Source organism: Zea mays, chromosome 7 (assembly GCF_902167145.1).
Source record: "Zea mays cultivar B73 chromosome 7, Zm-B73-REFERENCE-NAM-5.0, whole genome shotgun sequence".
NCBI classification, from domain to species: Eukaryota; Viridiplantae; Streptophyta; class Magnoliopsida; order Poales; family Poaceae; genus Zea; species Zea mays.
The window spans coordinates 171,317,689-171,325,984 of NC_050102.1; the positions used below are offsets into that span (position 1 = coordinate 171,317,689).

The following is an 8,296-nucleotide window of genomic DNA, read 5'->3' on the forward strand; positions in this document are numbered from 1 at the left end:
TTTCCCTTGTTTAGTTAAAGGCTCAAAATGCGCCATGCACACATTCATTTCATTTTAGGAAAAAATATTACTTTTGAGCATGTGATCAAATCTTAAGTTAATAAAAATGAGTATCCTTTATTTCACTTATTAGGGGAAAGTAAAATATAATCTTTACTAGAAATCATTTTACTTAAAATACTTTTAATGAGTGATATAGTTTATAAAAGAAATAATGAATAAAAACAAAATCTTTCTTCTAATTATTAATTTCAAGTTACTCTTTAGTTCCAAGTTATAAATCTAAGTTTCGAACACACAACTTTTAATAGTACTATTTATTTGCTTTAGGGGAATATACTTTATAAAGAATTAAAAACACTATTTAGAAGACATTATAAAACAAATCTTTTGGTGAATTCTTTAAATCATCAAAATGTGAGTTTGAGTGTTACAAAATCAAATTTCACGTAAGAGTTGTTGTTGGTTATGCAGAGGGCGAGAGGAAATTATGATAGTGCAATCCCAGAATGGCTACAACAGATTCCACACCTAGATCTTTGTGTTCCTTTCTTCTATTCCCTACCCCCTAATCTGTACTTACTCGCAATCATAGATAAATAAAAAAACCAGTAGGGGTTCCCCCCTCCTTTTCTCTCAAAAAGGATCTGGTGGCCAGACATTAAGGAAATAGCAAACCATAATGGAAGGCATAAAAAACAATGGACTCACTTATGCTGCTTGAGCAAACATGCAATAAAGCCTGTAAAAATATGAAGCATTCAAACCTTGCGCCACCATAAGACGGTACAACACTAAGACAGTGTCCAACAGTTGACTCATACGGTCACCAAAACACTATTTTGCACTGCTTGGCACTATAGGGAAGAGGAAGAGGTACACAACTGATGAAGATGTTGTTGTGTTCAATGGGATGAAAGAGGTTGTATCTAATGTTGCTACTGTTGTCCGTGAAAGCGTCCATGCTGAAGCAACACCTTGGATCTACAATGTTGTAATCGATTGTCTTGGGTTCTCTAGGGAGGCTCTCATGTATGCCATGAACCACATGACGGAGCACAAAGTCACCTCCCTGGTGTTCCTGGACATGACTCCTGATGATCGTGACCTATGGCTCAAGACTTTCCTAGCCAAGCACTACTATATCCGATCTGATCTGATCTCTGTCTTTTATACTGTTTAAGAACAGGTCTGGTACACTTGCTCTATTCCATCTATCCTAGATGCTACTTAAGAACAATGATGTTTCCCTGAGTTCTATGGATTTCCCTGTTTAAGAAGAGATATGCCATACTTGATCTGATGTGTTTGTCCTTTATACTGTTTAAGAACATATTTTGTACACTTGTTCTATTCCATCTATCCCATATGCTACTTAAGAACAAGTGTTTGGATGACTTGAAACTGTTGTTTATATGGCACTTAAGAATAGATATGCTACACTTGAAGTCACATCCGATCTGATGTGTTGTATTTGTTGTTTACATGTTCACATTTGCTATCCTATTTGAAGTCCTGAAGTTTATATACAATAACTTGAGCGGATGCTTTTTTAGATCACTTGATGTTCTGTTGTCCTGATGTTTCTATACAATAACTTTTTTTCCTGATGTTTCTATACAGTAACTTGACCTGATGCTTTTTGAGAACACAAGTCAGATGTTCTCTATTTGTTGCTTTTAGAAGTCATATGGTTTCTATTTATAAGTGTTTAGGGTGTTCTGGTCTCTATTTACAACTATTTACATGTGTCTGTATTTACAAGTGAACATTCAAAGTGCTTTGGTCCATGACATGGTCTCTGATGTGTGCATAGTAGCATTTTCAGAACAGATACGCGCCTATCTCTATCATTTTTGCAAACTGGATATATGAAGGATAGGTAATTGTAATTTACAAGTGTTTTTGTCCTTTGTGTTGTTTAAGAACAGATATGGTACACTTGATCTGATGTGTATGTCCTTTATGCCAATGATGATAGCGAAAATGGATATTAAGCCTAATCAGGTAGCCATTTACTAATATTCGTTGTTTGTGAACAGATATCATTTATGTTGTTTTTATGTCCTATATGGTGCTTAAGAACAGATATGCTACACGATTTGATGTGTCCTATTTGTTGTTTACATGTTCACATTTGCTGCCCTGTTTGAATTCCTGATGTTTCTATATAGTAGTTGGCTACACTGTCATGTGGAAAATTTTATTGAGTTGAGTCTAATAACAAAAAATTCACTGTCATGTCATGTTTGCTGCTTTTACAAGTTTTGTTTGCTATCATGTTTGAAGTCCTGTTTGCTTTTTGAGAACACTTGATGTTCTGTTGCGTTTACAAGTCATGACTCGTTTAAGATTTGTAAGTGTTTGGTGTGTATTTACAAGTGTTTTGGACTCTATTTAAGCTATGTTAGAAGTTTTGTTTACTTTTTGAGAACAAATATGGTACAAGTCAGATGGCCTCTATTTGCTGCTTTTAGAAGTTAGATGGTCTCTATTTACAAGTGTTTTGGTCTCTATTTACAACTATTTACAAGTTTATGTATTTACAAGTGTTTAGATAGTTGAACAAAACAGTGATGTGTTTACAAGTATTTACAAGTGTTTAAATAGTTGAACAAAAAATAGTGATGTGTGTACAAGTACTGACAAGCGTATGTATTTACAAGTGAACATTCGAAGTGTTTTGATCCATGGCATGGTCTCTGATGTGTGCATAGTAGCAATTTTTCAGTGCTACAAGTGAGCATTACAAGTGAACATTTGTGTCACACCCGGTTTTAGAAGGCAAACCGAATGCGAACCATGTACGTGCCAGGATCAGTTATTCACGTACACAGCAGTTACATAACATGGACATCATCACACAGTGCTCAAATAGCATTAAAAAGGGAAATAATAGTCGATTACATCATACGTCTGAGACGTCCATATAGTTCTTACAATAAATCAAAGTGCGGAAAAGAAACGTAGATAACGCGGCCTTCACAGGCAGCCGACTGGGGGTTGCCGCTAACCCACACCTAGAACTCGTCGTAGTCTTGGAACTCCTAGAAGTCTCCTTCCACAGCTTCATCTTCGCCTGAGCAGTGGTTGCAATGCTGACAACCTGGGGGGGGGTTGGTGTGTAGAGCAAGGGTGAGTACACATCAACATACTCAGCAAGTATCCTGTTTGGCTGTAGTGGACTAGCTTTATGTGGGGATAAGTCAAGCAGTTGCTTTTAGTTGGTCAGGTTATTACTTACTAGTAGAAAGCCAGGTTTTAACATTAACCCAAGTTATTAGCCCAATGTATCCTTTCCAAACGGAAAGAATACCACTTACCAATACCATAATCATAATCAGAACCATCAATCTCATTGCCACCTGTACCAAAGTATCTCTGATCAAGTATCACTAATCTCTGGAGCTCCCTTGGCCGCTCATAACCGTGAGCACGACTGATATATCAGTTTCATAACACTCTGCAGAGGTTGTGCACTTTACCCACAAGTCGTGATTCCCTCTCTGGCCCGGGCTTGCAAGACCCTTATTCACTCCCGAGGTGAATGGCCAAGGATTCACTACGAAGCCTTTACAAAGATTCCCCGGGGCTGTAGCCACCCGTTAGGTTTCCTAAATGTACCGCACTCCTCCCCAAGGGACAAATCAACCTTGGTAGAGCGAGTCGCATACACCGAGCCCCATTGACGGCACGACGGCGAAGCGAACTACACCCCGGATCCTCTAATTATTCAGCTAAGGGCACCCCATTCCACCCTCATGGTTGCACTGTTTTCCCGGGCGGTCATCCATTGAACAGGTCCTTACGGAGAGGCACTCGAGAAACCGCTCGAGTCCCCTTAAATGCCACAAGTATAATCATAAATAAGAACGGGAAAACAGCGTATCATAGATAACCACATCATGTTCATTGATTAAAGTTGAGCAATAGCATCAAACTAAGCAGTAATAATCTGACCCAAATAGGTAAACAAGGACATGGATAACAAAAAGCTAGTCAATCCTTAGGTATAAATGTGTGATGCGGGAGGTGAATTAAAGAATGAATAGGACAGAGATAGGTCAAAGGACACTTGCCTCCACCAACCGACTGCTGCTCAGGGGCTTCTCCTGCGAATTCCTCGGGCTCTTCGACCGGATCGTTCTCTATGCGAGCGCAAACATACATACATCCATCCACATATTTAATACAAAAGAACAGTACACCATACAAGGGAACAAATAAAGCGAATATGCATCAAGTATGACATTTGACATCGCATTTGTTATGGTTAGAAAGAAACGGGAAAAGGGTCTCGCAGGGGGGTTAAAGTTTATGCACTAATGATTAGTTAAATTATGCACTCTAGTTTCAATAGGTTCCTAACAAAAGAATTCTGTTATATGCACTAGTGGGAACCTAATCATTTTAAGTTGATTAACATTGCACGGGATAAACAATTAACTAAATGAATCAACTAGCGCAACGAAATTCTAAATTAAACTTCTCATTTCCATAGCATGAACAATGATTAACTTACCTAAAATAAAGTAATTATGATCACAGAAAGTAAATAAAATAAAATAAAAAAAATAAAAAAAACAGAGGGGGGCGGTTGAACCGGCCATGCGCAGGGGGCGCGGCCAAGGGCCAGGCGGGCGGTCGGGACTGGCCAGGGGCCGGCTGGGGCCGGCCAGGCGGGGGCTGGGGCGCGCGGCCAGGGGCGGCCGTGGCCGGCTGGGGCCAGGGCGGCGCGGCAGCGGCCGGCTGGGGGCGCGGCCAAGGCGGCCAGGCCAGGGCGGCCAGGCGGCCGGGCTGCCGAGGAGAGAGGAGGGGGAGGGGAGAGGGAGGGAGGAGGGAGAGAGGGAGGAGGGGGGCTCACCGGCGAGGGGCGGCCGACGGCGAGGGCGGCGGCCGGCGCTAGGGCAGGGGGGTAGGGGCGGCGGCGGCTTAGGGTGGGGGAGAGAAAATGAGAGAAAATGAGAGGGAGGGAGAGAGAAGTGGGGAAAAAGGGGAGGTGGGGGGGCGGTTGGGCCTTTTTGGGCCCAAAAGGGGGCGCAAGGGCGGCTGGGCCGGCCGGGGTCGGCCCACGGCGCGGGAGGGAGAGAAAGAGAGGAGAGAGAGAAAGAAAAAGAAAAAGAAAGAAAAGGTTCTCCTTATTTTTCGAAATCCGATCTTTCTACATGAATGCATTTGCACTTTCAAAGCAATCAAAAGAAATGCAAGGTTCGGCATGGTGCATCAAACAACATAAAGTATTTAGGGTTTTTCATTACACGGGAATTCCAAACCGAATCCCGCTAAAACTTTGGAAAAGGTCAAGGTCTAGCGAGGGGAAAAAGAAAAGGAAAAGGTAACACCCGAATTTTGGCGAGTAAAGAAAAGAAAAAATTCAACTGCAAAATTCGGGGCGTTACAAACCTATCCCCCTTAAAAGAATCTCGCCCTCGAGATTCAGGGCTGGCTAGCAAAGAGCTCTGGGTATTTGGCCACTAGATCGTCTTCACGCTCCCAGGTTGCTTCTTCCTCAGAGTGGTGATTCCATCTGACTTTGCACATTCTGATGGTCTTCCTTCGGGTGACTCTGTCTGCAATCTCAAGGATCTGAGCTAGCTTCTCAACATAGGTCAAGTCCTCCTGGACCTCAAGACCTTCCACTGGCAACTGCTCTTCTGGCACACGCAAGCACTTCTTCAACTGAGACACATGAAAGACATCATGCACAGCAGACAAATTCTCTGGCAGGCTGAGCTGATAAGCCACTTCTCCACGCTTTGAGAGAATTTGATACGGACCAATGTAGCGGGGTGCTAGCTTGCCTTTCACTCCGAATCTTCTGACTCCTCTGATCGGTGACACTTTCAGATAGACAAAGTCTCCGACTTCAAAACTCAACTCTCTTCTTCTTGTGTCTGCATAGCTTCGCTGCCTCGATTGCGCTATCTTCAGATTCTCTCGGACCATCTTGATGTTCTCTTCGGCTTCAAGCAGAATGTCTGGCCCAAACACTTGCTTCTCTCCAGGCTGATCCCATTGCAACGGAGTTCTACAACTCCTTCCATAAAGCGCCTGAAACGGTGACATCTTCAAACTGGCCTGGTAACTGTTGTTATAGGAAAACTCTGCATAAGGCAATCGCTTGTCCCATCCGGACTGATCTTGCAACGCACAGGCTCTCAACATATCTTCGAGAATTTGATTGGTCCTTTCAGTCTGGTCATCTGTCTGCGGGTGATAAGCTGAACTGAAATTCAGATGTGTGCCCAAGGCTTCATGCAACTGCTGCCAGAAATGAGAGGTGAACTGCGTTCCTCTGTCTGACACTATCTTCTTTGGCACACCATGAAGACAAACGATCCGAGACATATACAACTCTGCCAATACTGCACTGTTGTAGTTGGTCTTGACAGGTATGAAGTGGGCTGACTTGGTCAAACGGTCCACTACTACCCAAATAGAATCGTAGCCGGCTCGAGTGCGAGGCAATCCGACTATGAAATCCATACCAATTTCATCCCATTTCCACTGAGGGATCTGCAACGGTTGCAACAATCCAGCTGGTCTCTGGTGCTCTGCCTTAATTCTTCGACAACTATCGCACTTAGCCACATGCTCTGCGATTTCCCTCTTCATTCCGTACCACCAGAATTTCTTCTTCAGATCCTGATACATCTTCTCACTACCAGGGTGAATCGAATAGGCTGTCTCATGAGCTTCCTTGAGGATCAACTCTCGAATAGACTGGACATTGGGAACACATAAGCGGTCTTTGAACCATATCACGCCTTCAGCATCTTCTCGAAAATCTTTGCCTCTGCCATCTAGAATCAATCGCCGAATCTCACTGATCTTTTCATCATTCTTCTGCGCTTCTTTGATTTCTCGCTCCAAGGTAGGTTCCAATTCAACTGTGACTCCTCGCGAATTGTTCAGAAACCCGAGACTCAACCTATCGAACTCCTTGGCCAACTCATAAGGCATCGGGCGAGCGACCATCAGATTGACTTGACTCTTTCTGCTCAAAGCATCTGCCACTACGTTTGCTTTGCCTGGATGGTAATGAATCTCCAACTCATAGTCTTTGATCAGCTCTAACCATCTTCGTTGCCTCATGTTCAGCTCTGTCTGAGTGAATATGTACTTCAGACTCTTGTGATCTGTGTAAACATCGCATTTCTGTCCATACAGATAGTGCCTCCATGTCTTCAGTGCGTGAACCACTGTTGCCAACTCTAGATCATGGATTGGGTAATTCTTCTCATGAACCTTCAACTGTCGGGACGAGTAAGCCACAACTCTTCCCTCTTGCATCAACACACATCCCAAACCCGTGTAACAAGCATCACAATACACCGAGAAGGGCTTGTGCACCTCAGGCAAGACTAGGACAGGCGCTGTAGTCAACTTCTCTTTCAGCGCTTCAAAGGCCTCTTGGCATTTCTGGGTCCATTTGAACTCAACCTTGTTGCCTAGCAACGCTGTCATTGGTTTCGCAATCTTCGAAAACCCTTCGATGAATCGCCGATAATATCCGGCCATTCCAATGAAACTCTTGATTCCTCTAGCATCTGTTGGCGCTTTCCAGTTCAGAATGTCTGCCACTTTCTTCGGATCCACAGCCAATCCTTCCTTGTTGATTATGTGACCCAAGAACAGGACTTCACTGATCCAGAACTCACACTTGCTCAACTTTGCATACAACTGGTGCTCTCGCAATCTCTGCAATACCATCCTCAAATGATCTGCGTGCTCTTCTTCGCTTTGGGAATAAATCAGAATGTCATCAATGAATACCACCACAAACTTATCGAGATAATCCATGAATACACTGTTCATCAAGTTCATGAAGAACGCTGGCGCATTGGTCAAACCAAAAGACATCACTGTGAACTCATACAACCCATACTTGGAAATGAAGGCCGTCTTCGGAATGTCCGAAGGTCGGATCCTGAGCTGATGATATCCTGATCTCAGATCAATCTTGGAGAACACACTGGCTCCTCTCAACTGGTCGAACAGATCTTCTATTCTGGGCAAGGGATACTTGTTCTTGATCGTGACTTCATTCAAAGCTCGGTAATCGATGCACATCCTCTTGGTGCCATCTTTCTTCTCCACAAATAGGACAGGGGCGGCCCAAGGCGAGGTGCTTGGCCGGATGTAACCTTTCTCTAACAGCTCATCAATCTGCTTCTTAAGCTCAACCAACTCTGGTCCAGATATTCTGTAAGCTCTCTTAAAGATGGGGGCGGTTCCAGGAAGAAGCTCTATAGCTAGGGATGGCAATGGGTACATACCCGTCGGGTAGTGTCGT

The 8,296-nt window shown here is 43.5% G+C and overlaps 1 long non-coding RNA gene across 1 annotated transcript; it reads left to right on the forward strand.

Moving 5' to 3' along the window:
• The first annotated feature begins 820 nt into the window (after window positions 1-820).
• On the forward strand, window positions 821-1,892 carry LOC103633378 (uncharacterized). The gene is made up of 2 exons (XR_556485.1): window positions 821-1,189; window positions 1,624-1,892. It is a non-coding gene; the product is annotated as an uncharacterized lncRNA (long non-coding RNA).
• Window positions 1,893-8,296: the final 6,404 nt, after the last annotated feature.